General features: G+C 40.7%; 1 long non-coding RNA gene across 1 annotated transcript; it reads right to left on the reverse strand.

Annotated features, from left to right (window-relative positions):
• Nucleotides 1-9,860: 9,860 nt before the first annotated feature.
• LOC116334634 lies at nucleotides 9,861-18,096 on the reverse strand. Its single transcript, XR_004200570.2, has 3 exons — nucleotides 18,019-18,096; nucleotides 15,945-16,214; nucleotides 9,861-10,182 (listed from the first exon to the last, which is right to left on the reverse strand). It is a non-coding gene; the product is annotated as an uncharacterized LOC116334634 (long non-coding RNA).
• Nucleotides 18,097-19,339: the final 1,243 nt, after the last annotated feature.

Raw genomic sequence — 19,339 nt, forward strand, 5'->3', positions numbered from 1 at the left:
CCCCAACTCTCCTCATGTTTATTCATCAGCCACTTAAAGGGCAAATGCAGAGGCCTGTTAAAACTAAATCAGGCTCATTTTTAAATGATGCCACGCCGTCCCCTCTGAGGTTAAGGCAGCCGGACCTTAGGGGCTTCCCAAATTCAGCATTTAAAGAAGGTCCTTCGGCTGGACGCTGGCCACACGTTCATTCCAGAGGGCAAAGTGAGAAGTCGAGATGGGGAAAACCTTTGGGGGGCATGAAAGAGGGAGGCATGGACAGAGAACGAGGCCTCACTTTCATTGCTGATGACCCACTGCCTGCCATCCAGGCTCAATCATGATCTCTGATTGACAGGTCGAGGGAAGGAGAGGGTGGGAACAGAAGGAGCTTAGAATGAGAGCTGCACAAAACGTACTCCCATACAGGGGGCCGTGGAGATGCTCATTAATGATAAAGAACATACCAGGCAAAGCATGTTTTCTCTGCATGCCAGCAATGTTGTTTGTTGGTTGAGATTAGTTTGTAATCTCCTAAAATGTACAGAATACGCCATTGCTAAAACACAACGTGGGAGGTCGTGTTGGTGCACCTGATTGTGGACATTTAGCTTTTAGCTCTGCAACCCTAAACCCTTTTTGTTGTATTTTTCATTTCTTGATGCTCCAAATGTTTTCAGTTGGTGAAAGGTCTGAACTGCAGGCAGGCTAGTTCAGCACCTTCTGTTACAAAGCTATGCTGTTGTAATAGATGCTGTATGGCTTCTTTGCATGATGGGGCTTTAACTTGCATCTGTGGATGGCACAATGAGCTGTGTTCACTTACAAAACTTTCTGGAAGTGTTGCTGACTTCACACAGTGATTTCCATGACAGAATCGTGTATGTTTTTAATGCAATGCTGCCGGAGGGCCTGAAATTCACAGGCATCTAATACCGATTTTTGGCCTTGACCCCTTGCGGACAGAGATTTCCCCAGATTCTCTGAGTCTTTTGATATTATGTACTGTAGATGATGAGATATTAAAAGTCTCCACAATTTTACACTGAGGAAAATTACTCAGAAATTGTTTTACAATTTGTGGAAACAGGGTTTTTTACTGAAGCTCGGGCCATATTACTTGCCTCTCTAAGATGTTCTGTTCATACTCAGTCACATTACTGACTCATTGCCAGTTAACCTAATTAGTTGCAAAATGTTTCACCAGCTGTTTGTTTTTAGGAAGACTTCCCTTCTAGCCTTCGGTGGCCCCCAGCTTTTGCTGCCTTCAATATTTTTAATTAAAAAGTAAAATATCTTAGTTTAAACATTTGTTTGTGAATAAAATATGGTTATATGAGGTTTGCAAATAATTGCATTTAGTTTTCATTTACTATTTACGCAGCATAACAGCTTTTTTGAAACTGGGATTGTATTTGTTTTTGCCACTGCTCAAACCAAACAGCACAATATCGTGATTTTTTTTTTTTTATTTCTGCGTGTTCATGGGATTGTTTTATAGATATAGATACACGCCATACACACTGCAGTAAAACCTCAATGAATTCCCTTTACAGTTACAAGCACCTACAGTGGTTAGAGTAGCATTCAGGAATCTATGTTCACTCTCTTATAGAGAGAGCTGTAAAAGCCCTTTTGAAAGCAACCACGAGTCCATAAAACTGTTCATAAACTATTCAAGTCCTTAGTCTTTTCTCTCTGCGCCTAATCTGCTCACATTCTGTTTGCAGTTTCAGTGTCCCCTAAAGGTGATCTCACAGCAGGCATTTCAAAACTTTCCTGACCATTAGGATCTGGACTGTCTTTGTGATGTCTAATCCTGGGACTAATTGAGTCCTATATTTCCCACCATCACTCCTGTCCAATGTTTTCCTTTGAGGCATTTTCAGCATTTTTTAAAATTCCATTACATTTGAGAGAGAGTGGCAGAATGAGTTTGTAATTTTTCTTGCAAAAAAAAAAAAAGTTCAGTCACTTCCTGATTTTGGAAATTATCACTTGGTTGTATTAGTGGCACATGTTGTGCAAGCCCAGGTAAGGTGGACCTGGGACTGAGGTGATGCTGCCAGGCTCTCATCAAGTTCACGTCTTTACTCAAGGGTAAATGTGGCCCTTATGAGAACAGATTTTGGCCAGATTTGGCCACAATTGTATTTGGCAGGGCTATATAAAGTACTTCACAAGCAAAATATTAGTTAGATACAAACGTATCAGTACAAACAAACTATTGTTGTTTTATAACAATGTATGTATTACAGGGTATCTTGTTTTGGAAATATGACCAGTTCCTACTTTTTCACCAGCTCCTTGAGGAGGAAACATTTTCCTGATAATACTTTTTTTTAATTATTATTTTTTTTACACAGGCAAGAATACTGGACTTTAAATGTACTTGTTATTGAGTTTTCTTATAATGTTGTTTATTTAAATTATGCTAAATAATTGTCTTTGGACTATGCCCATTAGTGTTTGCAGCCTGCTCTTGAACCTCCCAGTTTTGCCCACTGTGGGTTTCTCCAGGCCTCCCCACGCCACAGAGGCTGCTTAAGTGTCCCTATCGGACCACAGTGGAGAGGAACAGCAGATTAACCATGATCCTATCCGCTCACCGCTAGCCCCTTCATACGCTCCGTTACACCAGCATTTAAAAGGAGGAGGGGACACCATTCAGGCCCGTGATATGAATCCCAGACGTGGGGACAAGAACAGAGCTTTCACCCCCGTCTCACAGCAAAGACCTCTTTCTGGCACCCTCTAATTCTGGTTGCTATGGGCTCCTGGGTTCAATGGTGGACTCCCGTTGTGAGGGGACAAAGCCTCTCAGTCATCTGGCGAGGGTTGCCAGGGGAGGCTGAATGTATGGGGAGGGACAGGCTGCCGTTGTCCCAGACAAAATGTCTCTCTTAAGGCGGCTGAGATCTGGTGATTGACAGGTGGCTACACGCTCCACTGCAGATCACCGGGGAGGTCTGGAAGGGGTCTTATAGCTGTGACCGTGAATGTGTGGTTCTGTGTCTGCAGAAGTGTGTGTCTATGGCAGATTACACTGGCAGGGAGAACACACGAGAAACTATAAAAGTGTCACCGTTGCATACCTGAAGAGGGAGCTGCTTCTGCGCCTGCATGTTCATTCACCCTATAATAATCCAATAAAGCCTGTAAAATGCATGTGACATGTTGGTGAAGTAAAAGAAATACAACAAATAAAAAAAAGTTTTGTAAGTGTTGATGGAAGCCCCAACCCATGTCCAAAATCTGCCTGCTTAATACATGTTTCTGACTTCAGGTACACTTTCTTTTAGAAAATTAAATGTAATTAAATGCTCTGTTTTATAGCTTCACAATACAGCTGTGAAAGCTGATCACTGTACAGTTAAACAGCTGTTGCAAACCTGAAACCTCTTTTGCTCCACATACTCTGACACTGGACCACAGTGAGGTAGCTTGTCCCTAGTAGTTAAACCTCAGTAATTTGCATGCTCACAGAATTTCTAATTTTTTAAAGGAAGGATAAAGAATAGATGCATTTTTAGGTAGATCATTGAACATATGGCTGGAGTGTGTCATTGCATAAAAACACAGATGTTAATTGCAATGATGCAAAAAAAAAATGGATTGCTATTATCTGAGATTTTATAATATGCATGAATGTGTGCACAAGGAGCTTTTTAGTGCTGAGTACGGTTAAGTACAGGGAGCCGTGTGTTCTCAGATCAAGATGTTATTAGAAAGAAATTTCTGCTACCCAAATTTGTATCATTCTCTTTTGTGAAATGGCATAATTTTACATTTTTGTGCTTTTAACATAAAAAAATATATATTTGGTGGATCTTTCTTGGTAAGAAACTTTAAGTCGTGGCTTTTTAAATCAAAAAATTACTAAAAATAGATGCATTGATTAAAACCCCCCAAAACACTGATATAATGTACAATGTTACGTAAATGCAACAGAAGAAAAACACTTTCGAATGACACAGTGAAAAGAGAAAAGAGTAATGCAAGAAACACTGCACATCAGGCTTTTTCTAGTTTAAGCAAAAAAAAATTTGCTGTCTGAGGTACAGATTAGTGCTTTTATGAAAGAGAGACAGATGAGCAAATTGTAAATTAAAATGAGACTTAAAGACCTTAGTGTGTGTCTATCTGAATCTCAAGGATTAGCAATATAAAGATCTGTGTCTCTCCCAAACACTCCTCCAGTGGGTGAAACATCACCCTGCTGGTGTCTAGGCATCAGAGGTCCCACAGAGGTGAGTGGGAACAGACAGGGCATAGACGTGGGGATCTAAAGGGGTTCTCTCACTACACCGAGTCTGCTTAGATAGACGTCTGGGACTGTCTGGGTCCTGCACTCCCAGACAGGGGGCCCTTTCCACCCATCAGATGCTGTCCACGCCCACCCCCCTCTTCCCCTTGACCTTGACTCTCTGTGACTGAGGCTCTCCAGACAGTCTGGGGTCAAAGGCTAACACAGCAGCCACACATCAGACACGGTTCGAGTCCCCTGTGTGTGCATAAATGCTGAATGGCAAATGACCCTAAAATCCGCCTGTTGGAATGTGGCCCTGAATTCCTTCAGAGGTGGATTCTGTGACATGAGGGAGAATTATTGGCAACATATGAAGTCCATAAAAAACAAAATGCTTCTTTCTGTGCACCCCACAGGAAAAAAATTGACTTAATTAAAGCATCAATTTGAAGTTCAAATAGATTTCTTGTCAACATTTACACACTGATTCAAAAACCCAGATCGACGCACCTGCCATGAGCAGCATTTGCAAGCAGCCGTGGTACAGCTTACCTTTCACCTTCGACTGCTGACTCACACCGTCCTCAGCCAATCACAACCAATCTGCCAGCATGCCACGAAGAGCGGGGAATGGCTGAAGCCTCACGTGGCTTTTTGAAAGATGCCAACCCACACTGCGTGCAGCTCTAATGAGCCTTTCCACGCCTCACTGTGAGCATGCGCACTGACTGTGCCTCAATATGGGTTCATCAGTCTCTCTCTCGCATTACCCCCCAACACACACACACCACCCACTCTTTTCTTCCTTCCAGTCTCTTGAAGCTTTTGGAATTAATTTCTGTTATAAATCAACACACATATTCTGATCTTCGTTGTCTCTTTGCAGCCTAAATGTGTAAATCAGCTGATTTCTTCAGAAGACATGCTGAAGATTAAGAGCACTTAATCAGCCCCACAAGAGGGAACAAAGCCAGCAGTGGCAGCAGAAGGTTTATCTCTCATTGATTACTGGTCGCAGGGACACAGTCGACATGGACAGTGAAATGTACACATGCAAAATAACCGAAAAGGCACACACACACACACACACACACAGAAAACTTCCTCACTCGATAGCAGCCATCTTAATAACTGATGCCCCTTCCTTTTATTTCTGTTTTTAAGACCAACGCTTAGATTTGGCCTGAATCTGTTTTAAACCATGCAACTGTGAAGTAGAAATCAATACTAAGACAAAGTTATTTAACAAATTAATTTCCAGATGTGATGTAGACTAATTTTTGTTATCAATTTTTTTTTACCCTATCGCTGAGTTGTAGTTTGAGCTCCTGCTGCCTCTGATTCAGTCACCGTGTTTTATAATTATCCAAACGACGTTCGCCTTTGCATTCTTGCGAGGCTCTGGTTTTATTTCATTTTCGATAAAAGAACCAAACATTCGTTACTCTGAAATCAATTCTATTTTTAAAAAATGTTGCCAAAGAGTTTAAAAGCTTAATTATTTATTGTGGATTATTTGTAGAGGAAAATACACAGAGGCCTTTATGAAAAGAGAGTTATTGTGTTGTTGTAATGTGAAGGGGGGGGGGGGGATTATTTTGCACTAGACTTTTAGCAATTAACTATCCATGCGATCTAAGCACAGGGAGCCTGTAAAATAAATAATAATAATGATCATAATATTGCACTTAGCTCCAACTCTTTTGTTTTAAATTCATGTTATTGCCTTCCACTTCAAATCCCAGCTGACGAGCATTTACGCAGCACGCAGAGTGTAACAGAAGACTGATAGATTACAGAGCAGGTAGAGGCTGGCTCTCAGAGGACCCACGCTACATTACACAGTTCGTCTATTAACTGTATTACAGTACGGGAATGAGCTGCAACAGGAGGCGGGACATGATGGTCTTACGCACCAATCAAGAGCAGCACTGCAGCTGCAAACATTAATGCCAAGTCGTAAAAATTAAAATGAACCTGACGTCAGTTTCTAACTAACAACAACAAGCGGGAAATCAAATACAATATGAGCACATTAAACACTTAAAAAAAGAAAAAAATAAGAAATAAAACTGACTTTTCGTATTTTTTTTAAAACGTTTTTAGGTTTACTGTTTATAAATTAAAGATTACAATAAGCTAATAATTAGCTAATAATTTTTTAAACTATTACCATAATAGCAGGACTGTTGAGAGATTCCTGCATCAGCCTGATCCAGCAAAATCCCCCAATCAATGTAACAAATAAATAAATAAATACAAACAAACACAGACCATTTGAGTGAAGGCCTTCATTTTTCTACATAAGGATTTATGAGCGATGTATTATGTATGTTTATTTTGATATTATGGCTTGAACACATTTTTACTTGGCGCTCCTCTGCACTGCTGAGCGTAGTTTATTGCGTCGATATTTGATACAGCCCCACAAGCTTACTGCATGATCCAGATTCAGAGGATTATTTTTCATTTTTCATCAAATGTTATTTAAAAAAAGATTTTTAATTGTGTTAACTGAACCTTAGAGTCTCACTTAATGCCACGCACATGTTATTGCTCCGCTCCGCTCATGTTATGCTGTACATAATGACACGGATGTACAGTAATGAGTAATATTTCGATGTTTTTCCATTTTATTTACAAATTTGTTGTAGCTAAATATGTGGTAGAAAAAATATAATAAATAAAGTATACTGTTGAAGTGTGAAGAACATATGTTTTGCTTAAATAAAATAGTACCTCCATATTCGTGACTATCTGAGAAATCCAAATCAGTTTGGTTGAAGCATCAGCTCCTTGGAGGAGGAACCAATTGATTACAAAGCGACTCAGACAATTTGGAAGGAGAAAGGGCCCTCTGTTGTTTCAAACCAGCTCCTCTAACTTCCCAGAGTGTAGGGGCCCAGAGACAGGGCTGTGTGTGCCTGCAGTAAATGGCTGCACAGTGACTCCTCTGAAGCAGCGGTGGGGTGGGTGGTGAGGAAAGACTTTTAGGATACATTAAATCAGCCTGATTAGAAGTTTAGGCAAGGGCGAGGCTCGGGTCTGGCTGAAAGGTTGCAGGGTAGCCCCTTGAGTGATACTATTCACATCCTGGGAGAAAGGTCAGTGTCAGAGAAGTTCACAGGCCCCATCTCCTTTCTTATGCTAAAGGATCATACACATTCACAGGCTGGAAAGGCATAAACAGCTCCTACCAACTCTAGCTTTCCCTCCAAAATGTTTGGATTCCTCCTCATGAGCAGTGAGGTCCTGCATCACGGCTTCTCTCCCTTAAAGGAGCAGCATGTGAGAATGTTGCTATGAAATAAAGGTTGAATATGATGTTATGTTTATGGAAATCTGCAGAAAAAATACAGAATTTATGTCTTTAATCTTTATATTTTATTTTCTCTTCTAACATGAGGGGAACCGGCTGTTGTTTTTATTATATAGAGTTCAAATTCCTTTTTTGTGTTAACGTGATTTATTAACTTCTTCATGCATTTCATTTTCTGTCTCAACTCCACTGGTCACTTGGGAATAGCAGGAAATAGCCACTTAATTAGTGGCCCTTGACCTTTGGTTCTGGCTAAAGCTGTTTTTGACCTAACCATCTCTCCGGCCTGTTTATTGTCCTCTGGGGGACTGCCCAGATCATGACCCCTGACCCCTGCTGACATGGGACTTCACCAACAGGTCCCTGACCGGCTGTCCCACCTCACAGGACATTCATCAAAAAGCAATATTTACCCCGAGCAACAGATTCAAGCAAGATGTTACCTCTGCAGAAGGATGATGTGGATACTGAATGTGCCATAATTATTCTCTGAGCTCTCTAATGTTTATTTGCAGGGAGGAAACATAAAGTACACATTTGCAGGGCATGTAGGGTAAACCCAGCAGAATATGAAACATTTTTAATGATGAAAATCACGGTAGTGTAACAGTTTTTACAACATCATTTGAACATTTGTGCTTTCCTTCCATCCAGGCTCTACAGAGGCTGATTTCACTAATTGGGTTCCATTCATCCAGAGAGGGGGAACTAATCACCAAAATCAGCCGCTGTAGTGTTTAGATGGATTGAAAACATGCTGACTCCTGCGTGGGGCTCCATGAGTGAGAACTGCACTGCCATGTGATGTTAGATTTGAGGAGATGTGGAAGAAAACAGCGCTGTCACAAGCTATTCACAAGCAAGTAACTGCATAATTACAGAATTTACTGCAAGATGTTTGCATCCGCACTTTAGCCCATTTGTTTTCTCATGGTAGTCTATACATTATTCATTAGACTACCTTTATTTTTATTTTCTAAGTGTCATGTTTAATATATACAGTATAAATAGATGATTTATTATATGTGTTAGAAGCAGGTATTCTGGCTCAGTGGCTTAGCTCTGTGTTCCTGTTTATATTTCTGCTGCTGTGACACCTGCATATAGGACCAATAACTTTTTTAAAACATACAATTGAAATCAAGCTTTTTTCTTTTTTTCTCAGTCTTTTTTGAATTTTAATTGTTTCATCACTCCTTTTCAAATTGAAATAAGTGTCATTCATTCATTCACTTTAAGACAATAATAGTCTGGGAATTTCAAAAGACTATTTACATATTATATTGTTTTAAAAGTTGTATTAGAAAATAATGCAATATAATACATTCAGAAGATTAAAGTGAAAGGTGACTGGAGTAATGATGTTATTCAAGTTTATTTAGTTATTAGTCAAGTACATTAAATTGCAAAAAGAAGTTATTCACAAAATTCTGGGCTCAGTTGTTGAATCTAATAGGCATGTCTGTATTTTTTTCTTTTTTCTGTCACTTCTAAGCGTTTTGTTTGTTTCCACACAAAGCGTGGAAATAATCCCCCGCTGACCCCGCGCGTGTCCATCTGTTGTTTGACTCCGGACAGAGATCAGTCGGACACTGATTGAGGTCCGACTGACACCCGGACGGCTTGTAATCCCCCCCCTCCCCACCTACCAAAAAACTGATTAATTGTCCAAACGTGGCTGTGGCCTTTACTGATACATAAAACTCAGACGCGCTTAAATTTACACCTACATTTTTATTGCACTGATTTAGACCTTTAACTATTCTTAGAACACAAGGCAAATGTGTGGGTGAATGTTCAAATAAAATCCATCTGATAAATAAAATATGAAGGCTATTATTATTATTATTATATTGTGTTTAATAGCGGACAGGGTCGTTTTGGCCACTGAGTTTTTCAGCTGATGAACTTTTCATTCCCACACACGGTGCTTTGTCTGCTAATTAAAACTTAATGCGGGGTCACTCAAACACCTTCTTATGAGAGAGAGCAAGCGAGCGAGAGAGAGAGAGAGAGAGAGAGAGAGGGGGACCTTATAAATGTGTGTGTGTGTTTCGTGTTTTATTTTCCCAGCTCTGTAATAATCCAGCCTCACAATGTGGTCTTTCCTCGCCTATCGGATCACCAAAATAAAGCACGGTGTTACTCGAAAACAAGAGTCAAACACAGAGGTAATGTTTTCATATTATTTTATTATATTATTTAAGTAGCTGTTACTGACAGGATATTAATAATAAAATAATCTATATTTATTAAAAATACACTTTAGACACATATTAAAATAAAATATTTAATTAATTACAAAAGCAGCCGTTTACTGTGAAAATATACAAACATTATTTAGTGGGGAAAAAGTGATTTATTAACAGTTTTTTAAAAAAGACATCGGTATAAACATGTCAAATCACATATGGCATTACATTTACAATGTCTTAAAATAGGTTTTTTTTTGTTGCTTAACAGAGGGCTTGATCTTGAATAATGTGTTTCATAGTAAATCTGCTGTTTCTACTTTATTTCGATGATACACTCAGGTTTCGTTAAATTTTATATTCTGTTAGGACAACAGTCTGATGAGTTTCCTTCCACGCTGTCAGAGTCCTACAGAGTGCAGAGATGCAGGTCCTGTCCCATCCTGGGGAAGAAAGCATGGAGGGAATCATTAGCATGAGAATCGAACTTGGCTCCATAAACTCTTCTGCCCTGAATGAGAGCAACGTTTCACATTTTGGGTGCAAAAAGCAAAGTGAAGGTATTCTTGAAAACAATCTCGATTTAAGAACACATTGCACTGACAACATAACATGAAAATGTGCTAGTTTTGTCCTGAGCTACTACGTTAAGCATTCATAATTAAAAGCTTTATTTGTAGAGCATTTTCTGAACTTGCAAAATGCTGAGCAGTCATTAAAAACAGCAAACATTTACAATAAAACAAATTAACCCAAAGAACAAAGGGCCACCGGGTAAAACAACACATAAAAAGGGTAAATAACAACCCCATATAAAAACGAATCTGTGAGGAAATGTTTAAGAATAAAATCTGATAACGATTCTGCAAACCGAAGCAGCTCTTTGGTTATTCCAAAGGTTGATGAGTCTGTTTTGCCAATAGTGAATTTGTTGTGCATGATTTCTTTTTTCTTTCTTTTTTTTAATTTATACATTAGAGATTGTAAGCAGTGTTTCAGAAAAACAAACTTCCTTTTCATGCACTGTTAAAAAAAAAGAAAAAGACCCCTGTGCTCTGCATGTTGTTCTTCTCTTCCATTTGCAGGCTGTATGCATGAAGGGATCTTAAGGCTTTTATCCCTACAGGGAACCAGCCCGAACTCTTTCTCTGTCAATTTCCACCCACTCCCCAATTCAGATGAGCCCTTTCTCCCACCAACCCCACAATGAAGGATTTGTCCTCGTTCTCTTTGTCCACCTCTGATATCTTTTTTTTGACTGCTCCCTCTCTGCAGACAGCATGCAGCGTATGCAAATAGGAGCTCTTTTATTCGCAAGACCCCTCCCCTGAATGAATGCAGCCTTAAATGAGGCCACACTTGCGCGCGCACAGAGGGGGCACGGAACATGCACATAGTACAATCAGTAGATTTGCATGCCCACTCTGACACACAGTCACTCAAACATCAAACACTGACCATTTCAAATGAGCAGACACAGAAATATACATCGCAACAGATTATTTTATCCACAGGTTTATCCATCGAGATCAATAACTCATGGGTTGAGGTTGGGGCCACCGAAGATGGTGTTCACCGTTATTAATTAGATCACAGTCTTACATACAAAGTTGGACATTGCACAGATATTGTCTTGTAAGAACAACAATAGTGAGGCTTAAGCGAAACAGAAACATGCACTATGAGCATGTGTATAGTGAGTTTTCTCACAAGCGATGCTTTGTTTTCCGTGTAATTTCACTATATGACAATATGCTGGATATTTTTTGTTTTTTGGACTACTTCTGACTGCAGGGAGCAAGTTTTATTTGAAGAGCTCTGTTTGCAACGTAGGATTGGTTTCCTTTCTCACAAGTACTTTATCACAGTATTTGTATATTGGGTGACACGTACACATGCGCACGCTAACACACACACACACACACACACACACAATGAGACAGAAGAAATCTAACAGAAGATTGGATGAATTATAACAGCGTCTGATGAACATAAAGCATTCTCTCACAACGAACATTCCCAAGCTGGCCCGTGCCATCTGTGAGTGTGTGTGAATGAGTTAGAGCCTGCGTGCATGTGTGTATCATGGGGGGGTTGACGTCTGCTGGACAGCTCTGACAGTTCGGCCTTTTCAGCCTTACATTACTGAGCCGACCGGCCTCTTTCCCATAGCAACACTAACAGAGGTCAAAGGCTATGTACCCCGCACCCACCACCACCACCTCCTCCTCTTCTTGTACTCCGGGGTGGTCACAGACACTCTTAACTCCCTGACCGGCTGCAGACAGAGCGGTCGCAACCATGAACTTGAACTTGACTTGATTTCTGACACAGAGTTGATGTTGTACAGACATTTGCATCAGACGATGTACTCTGCACTTCCTTTTTATCTTTTTGCTTTTGCCTGTATCAAACTCGCACATGGTACTACTGAACAAAATTACATTCACAAAAAAAGGAGGTCACTCCAAGGATTCCCTGTAATTCTCCTCAACCCAGAACCTCATCTACTGATATGATTACAAAGGCCCACTGTATTAAAGGCTCAGTCACCTAATTCTCCCCTGCTTTCATTGGAGCATACAGGACCCCTACTCAGGGATGCCACGGCTAACAGACGTAATCTGCAAAGCCTTGGATGTAGAAACTTCTCTCCATCTTGCTCTAAGATACTTAGCATTGGGCTTTGTGCAAGATTAGTCTCTGCCAAAGTTGCATTAAAGAGTCCCAATGAGCCTCGCTTGACCCACATTGGACCTCATCCAAGACTATGGGCGGCCCATGAGCTGTGCTTTATACACCACAGCAGAGCCGTTAAAACATTAATACTGTCCACACATAGTGAAGAGGTAACCCAGGAGCTATACGGTATTAACATTTTATCGCTACTATGGCTACGGCGCTGAACTCACACAGAATAGGAAGTGAGCACCGGCTACTGTCACTTCATCATGTCATACATTATAATTTCCCTGCACTGAAAATCCCACATAGGAAAAGCAATACATAGTTAATAATGAATAACAGAAGGAGGAAAGGAAGGAAAGGTAATCATCTCTATTCTGCCATTTTCTTGAGGGGAAATACATTTTTCTGTCAAATTTAAAGTTATGTACAAGTAGAAGGAACGGAAGAATGAAGAATGAATATTTAAGTATCTACAGTGTGCCGAGGAAGATTCGGGGACCTTTATATCCTAAATCCTCGCGACACCGTGTCAGAGCTGCTGACCTCACTCTTCAGCTGCTCTCATTTCAGACCATCTTGATTGAAAACTCTTTGTTTCCGAGACGATTAAAACCACGCCAGTCTTAAGCGGTTTCACTATCTAAATCAACATTTGCATTTTTTTTCCCATCACTTATTTTTTGCTCATTTGCAGTCACCTCATGTTATCCCCCCTCCACACCACATTGCGTTTAGTAAGAATTACAGCTCTTAATAATCATTAGACAAAGAAATATTCTGTGTGCATTTGTGCATGCTGCTCATTTTTAACACTAGTAAAAGCTGTTTACATCTACAGCACTTCTGGTATTAAGCACAATTACATTTTCCTGACTTATTTGCTTCAGTCACCCCCTCTATTTGACCATGCTGTCTGTGTCGACTGCTGCGGCTATCACATACAAATTGATATCCCTCCTTACTCTTTTCAAGCACACACACACACACACTCTTCCGTCTTCGATGCCCAGCTCCTCGCAGCTGCAGATGGCTTTAATGTGGCACTGCACAGGCTAGCACAAGCTAACTTCCTCAGTAAATGCAGATGGTGGCTCAAACATGGCTGCCCATGTGCTACACCTGCTGGCTCCTTTTCATGCACACATATACATTTAGCTCCGGTGTCTTTAACCTTCTCTTGATAACCGAATCTTTACCTTTGTTTTAAAAAAAACCCAATTTCATCATCATTCCCCTCCTTGCTCCTCTGTTTCCCCTAATGTGTCATGGAGATGTGCAACGGAGACATAGCGTTAAGCAAGCTATAGTGTCTCCAAAATTATTATTTTTTTTGACAGTGCTTCCTCTCTTCTGTCAAACCTGCCTGAAGCAATATGCTGTATATCACAGATGAGCAGCACAAATGCAATTATAAAGACAGCTCTGAGTCTTTTATATGAATAAAGAGAGGGAATAATCTTTTGACATGTGGGCTGCACATGCCTTACACATCTTGTGGAGGCACACGTACAGTATGAGGCTCATTAATAATCATTATCCGCGGGTTACATCATTCAGCTTTCGAGAGCACACCCATCGCCTTAGCTGAGTCATTCGCCGTGATATGTTGTGCCACCAATTGTCTTGTATGATTTCTTTTTTCTTTTTTTTGCAATCTGAGAGCAGCATGAGTTTGTAGATGGTGTTTGCATTAACTCTCATCCAGATAGGAAATTGAGATAAGATAAAGGAGTGCAAGTCAGAGGAAGTGACACATTGTGAGGGTTTAAATCTTTAATCAAATCAAATTCTTAGTGTAAAAAAAATAACTAAAAATGAAAATGAATTGTTGCCTCCAATATGATCTAAAGACAGGCTATGGTTTTACATGTGACAGGGTATAGGCCTCAGTGTATTTTTCCATATGCATATCATATATGAATGCATCTCTAATGCTTGGGAAATCCCTCTCATTTAGCACAAAATACAGCATCTCCATGTCTTTCAGACATGGAGAGGAGGCTGAATAGACTAATGAACAGTCAGGTGGCACTCCAGGGCCTGAACTACACCCCCACCCCCCATCACACACATATCAAACCCACATACACTTGCACACACATTAAAACTCAGTGGCTCGTCCGACCCCGGTGATCTGCACGACAGTCTAATGTCTCAGGCATCTGCTCATGTCTAGTCTGGAGGGTCTTTCCCACCCTGCCCCCCAGCCCAGGTCCACCGCACCACCAGTTCCCACAATAGTGGGAAAGCAGGCTTTTCGAGGGGGAATGGGTAGGGAGTGGGGGGGTGGCAGCAGCTATTGAGGTGGGCTGGGGTGAGAAAGAACGGGGTTGAATGATAATGTGAAAACGCACGGTGCTGTTCATTAACACACGAGCACTGCAGCTGCACATGTTGGCCCTGCACACACACGCTCACGTGTCTCTTTTTCTGCTCCAGGTCGCTGCCGGAGTCACCGGGGGTACAGGGCAGCTCTACGCCACGATAAGGACGCTTTTCCGGGCGTGCGCGTGTAGGGTTACAGGCTTGGAGCTGCTGACAATTTGGATTGCTCTGCACTTACACTGATATTTAGCAGTGTCATTTTGCCCTTGTCAGATTTTGGAAGATGTTTTTAGCCTTCCTGTTAACTAAAGTTTCTAATCACATGCCAGCACTGAAGCAGTACAATTACAGCAGAAAGAGCTGTAATCAGTATTAAACGCCGAGCGCTAATGCTTAAATTTATATATGAGCTCTTCAATCAGCGTTAGCAGTTATAATAAGGTATGTTCACTGCGGCATTTCTTATTTCTCAAAACTTACATGCAAGTGCAGTGTCTGCACTGCAACATGAATGATAAAATATCAGTATTACACACAAGGAACTGCTTCGTAAACCAGAATATTTTCAGACTGTAAATTTAATTGTTAAATTCTAATGCTTTTACTTTTAAAGACAGTCGTGTGATCACCCACAGGAGAAATATCAGGATCCCCGCTCGTCTCCTCCTCAGATTTTCGCCACACTAAGACGCTTAAAGATACTGTGCTAAATATCACGATGCAAATTTCCTAACAAAAGCCGTTTTGCATGAATTAATCTGCGAGGTTTGTCAGGTGGAAACACGCCGTACACCACTGCCTGGTGTGCATCAGGGAGTAAAGAAGCACCATGACAGGAGAGGATGGCAGGTTTCCTTCAACCAGTGCCAGCTCATTAATTTTGTTTGCTACCCAGCAACCCCCCCACCCCTCCCTTCCACCATCAACTACCACCACCCTTCTCCACCCACCACCCTCACATCACCCCTTAACCGCTAATTAGCAGGAGCTGAAGAAAGCAGAAAAGGGAGAGGCCATGTGTGACTGGGGAGGAAATGGGAAACTCTTCTTTCCCCTCATCCCTCATCCTTCGTCCTGTTCCCTTCCCCCATCTCTCACACACACACAGACACAGTCATACTTCCCACCTCCTGGCCACCATCACCACCACCATTACCACTGGTACCCAACAGAAAGCTATGATGCAGCTCACCTCGTGTGCCAGCCCAGCCATTTTAGGTGTCACGGCAAACATCTCCCAAGATGGCTCCTCTGTGCAAGCCCTTACTCCGGCAGGGTATCCGGCAGGGTCTTTGTCCCCCTCCTGGCACAGGCCAAGCACCCACATTGGCAGTGCAGATGGCATCAGGGGCTCTCGGGCAAAAAAGGGGTGAAAGAGGGAGAGGGGAGGTCCTTTCTTTTTATTTTCTTCTAATGGTGGATCCTTTCAGGAATCCCACAGCTTTCAGTATTATTCAGAAGCCTGCAATACGAGCAGAAAAATAGAAACCAGAGGAGTAAAATATGAAAAGTGCTTTACACATTTTAAGGTATCACTATAGCTAAACACGGCCTACTGTACATACTGTAAACAAGCATAAATCAGTCAGCTATGGAAACTTTTAAAGCTTTCACCAGCTTTGCTTCTTCATAGCTCAGTCCCATCTCTTCTCATGCTTGTGCGTTTTTGTATGGTTTTTTTTTGCCATAAAGCCACCAAGAGAATCCTTCGTATTATACAAAGTACAAAGGTTAAATCAAGAATGCCTTGGACCATCCCATATATAAAGCCTCAAGTGTTTTTATTCCTTCACTAAGGAGGCACGCCATGTTCACACGCTACCTATAACAGGGAAAGCTCTGGAAAAGACTTGGACCACGGCCTTTTCACATATCCAATATCTCGTTGTGAAACGAAGCAATTAGCCGCATTTGACCGCAAGCTCTACAGCAATAGGTAGTTAACAGAATGAATGAAAACTCATCTCACTTTGGTGCTCTTTAGGCTTTAGAGGCATTCTCAGGGTTGAGCGTATGCACCGAACAGCACTGAAGTACCAAGTTGAAAAGTTCAGCTCCTGTCTACAGGATGGCCCTGGCCTTCTCATTGAGGCGAGACACAATGTATCCCAAAGGCTCTGAGATTTGCTACAGCTTTAAATACAGACGCCAAGTGTTTTTATTAGCAGGGTGCTACACCACTCAACAGCATTATTAGCAGTCCTGCTGGAACAAAGCTGGAACAAAGCATTAGCTTCCCCTTTCTTTCTTCTGAATGAAGTTAGAATCGGAACTGCGTGTTGTGTTTAAAATAAATGGCAAATACTCTTCAGCGAAGGAAAAAAGTAAATGAATGACAAAGTAGAGGGTAAATTGTAAAAGATCACAACGCACTGACTATAGGCTTTCAGGGGAACATGCCAGTGTATCCTGAAGCAGGTACTTTAAGAGGAATATTGGAGGTCCTCAATAATAATAATAATAATAAGTGTGGTTTAATAAGTGCAATTATTAATAAGTACATTTATTTGACTCTATGCTGTGATAATGTGATGTGTTTTTACAGAAAGAGGTAAGAAGAGCACAAATGAATAATGGCTGAATTCCATTTAGCTGTAGTTTCAGGGTCCTGGTAGTGTGGCCTGTTCACCTTTCCTGCTACGACCTCCCTTCTTATTAGACTGGATTTTTAAAAATATTAATTATTAATTTTTTGGCAATAAAGTTTTTCTCACATGATGCTTTACTGACATCAGTGGACCAATGCCTGCGAATGGTGAAATTTTGGGTCTTTGAGTCTCTACTTCTCCCCATCCAGCCACTGGGTGACCTGCTTTACATTCAACACCATGTTGCAAAGGACCTGAATAGACAACCCTGAAACAGGCTCAATTCCTAAAGCTCATACGAACCCTCAGGCTACACTGAGAGACATAAGTTTAAATGTAAAAGATGCCTTGGGGTAGAGTCCTGATTGAGATGTTAGATCATTTTATTTGCACTTGTGGCTGTTTTTATATAATAGGTTAAAAAATATATATATAAATTAAAGGTAGTATTGTTAGAAAATATTTTTTTCTCCTCTTCTAGCATATAATAAAGTTTGTACAAATCCGACATATGCTACAATGAAAGGCCCACAAATGCACTGGTTATAAGTGAGAGAAACTCCTTACAAATTTAAATCCAGCACCAAAATCTTACTTTACACACTTCTAGTAAAACATTTTGTTGCCTATTTAATTCACGAGTATTATGACCATCCTCAAAGCAGAACGTTTTCTTACCTGTTGGAGGTGAACTTCAAAATCCAACTTGGTGACTCTAAAGCCGATGGAGTGCCCTTTTCTTTCGGGTACGCACACACGGTTACGGAAGTCATTTCTACTTTCGGTTATCTAGCTTTATGACAGGTATTTAACACTCATACAGCTAGATAACCAAAGACAAAAACAGACCCCCCTCTCTCACACTCTCTGATGCTGTAGCCCGACATGATGCTGGCGTGATATCTAGAAGGAGGTGAAGCTGCATTAGTAGGCCCGTAATATTCAAAAATACACTCCCAGATCATTTCTGCATCTTTATATTAAAATAAAAAAGGAGCAAAAGCTATCGTCTTTACATGGAGTAAAAGATGCATGAAACGCCACATGTGCACGATACGAGGATATGCACTGTCTTTATGCTGACATATGTTGGTGATTTAAGAAGCCGACACACATTTCTTGTCCTGCCGTGATAAGGTGTCTGTTTGAAGGCCTACTGAATACAGAGATCAGCCTGACCTAACTGTACTCTACATGTGTGCAATTCTCATGCATCTATAATGTAAAATAATAATAAATAAATATATAAATATTAAATGATTATAAAAATAAAATCAGGCGTTTTGTACACACAACAGGCTATAACGCTTACATTAGCATATCTTGCAGGTAACATTCCGTTGTATTGCAGTTAGACAAATCACAATATTCAGCATACAAATTCTCACACTTTTTAAATTCAAAATTTCTAGTGTAAACCCGTCCAGGAGCTGTTTGAAATGTTACTTTAAGCATTTAGTTGGATTTTTAAAAAAGAAAAAATCAACAGTGCTGAAAGATACTTCGATAATAACCTACAGTTATTTAGTTCATTTTGTAGGACAGGCCTGTATTCTGCACAACACAACATCTTAACAATAATAACAAAAACAATTTAAGGCGACATAAAGAGTATCACTATGACTTGTAACAAACGACTGCCAAGTTTTAATTTTCCATGGTCAAAACTTGGCATGCCGTTGTAATAAGATTAGGACTCAGTGCATATCTCTCTCTCTCTCTCTCTATATATATATATGTCTATCTATATGTATGTATATATATATACATATATATATAGTCGGCCTGAAAGCATGACCGTGATCCTGACACCGCGCTGGGTACGTAAGGAGACGGCTCCTAATGCAGAGGACTAAAATGATGCTCCTTCAAGATCAAAAGCTGACTCTCGTAAAATAAAATAAATAAATAAAAACCTTCTCAATCTAAATTGAGCTGGGGTTGGCTTGGAGGGGGTGGGTAAGATGTTTTAATTTGCTCTCGGCTCGTTAGGGCTCCT

The sequence above is a fragment of the Oreochromis aureus genome, linkage group 7, assembly GCF_013358895.1.
Source record: "Oreochromis aureus strain Israel breed Guangdong linkage group 7, ZZ_aureus, whole genome shotgun sequence".
Lineage (NCBI taxonomy): Eukaryota > Metazoa > Chordata > Actinopteri > Cichliformes > Cichlidae > Oreochromis > Oreochromis aureus.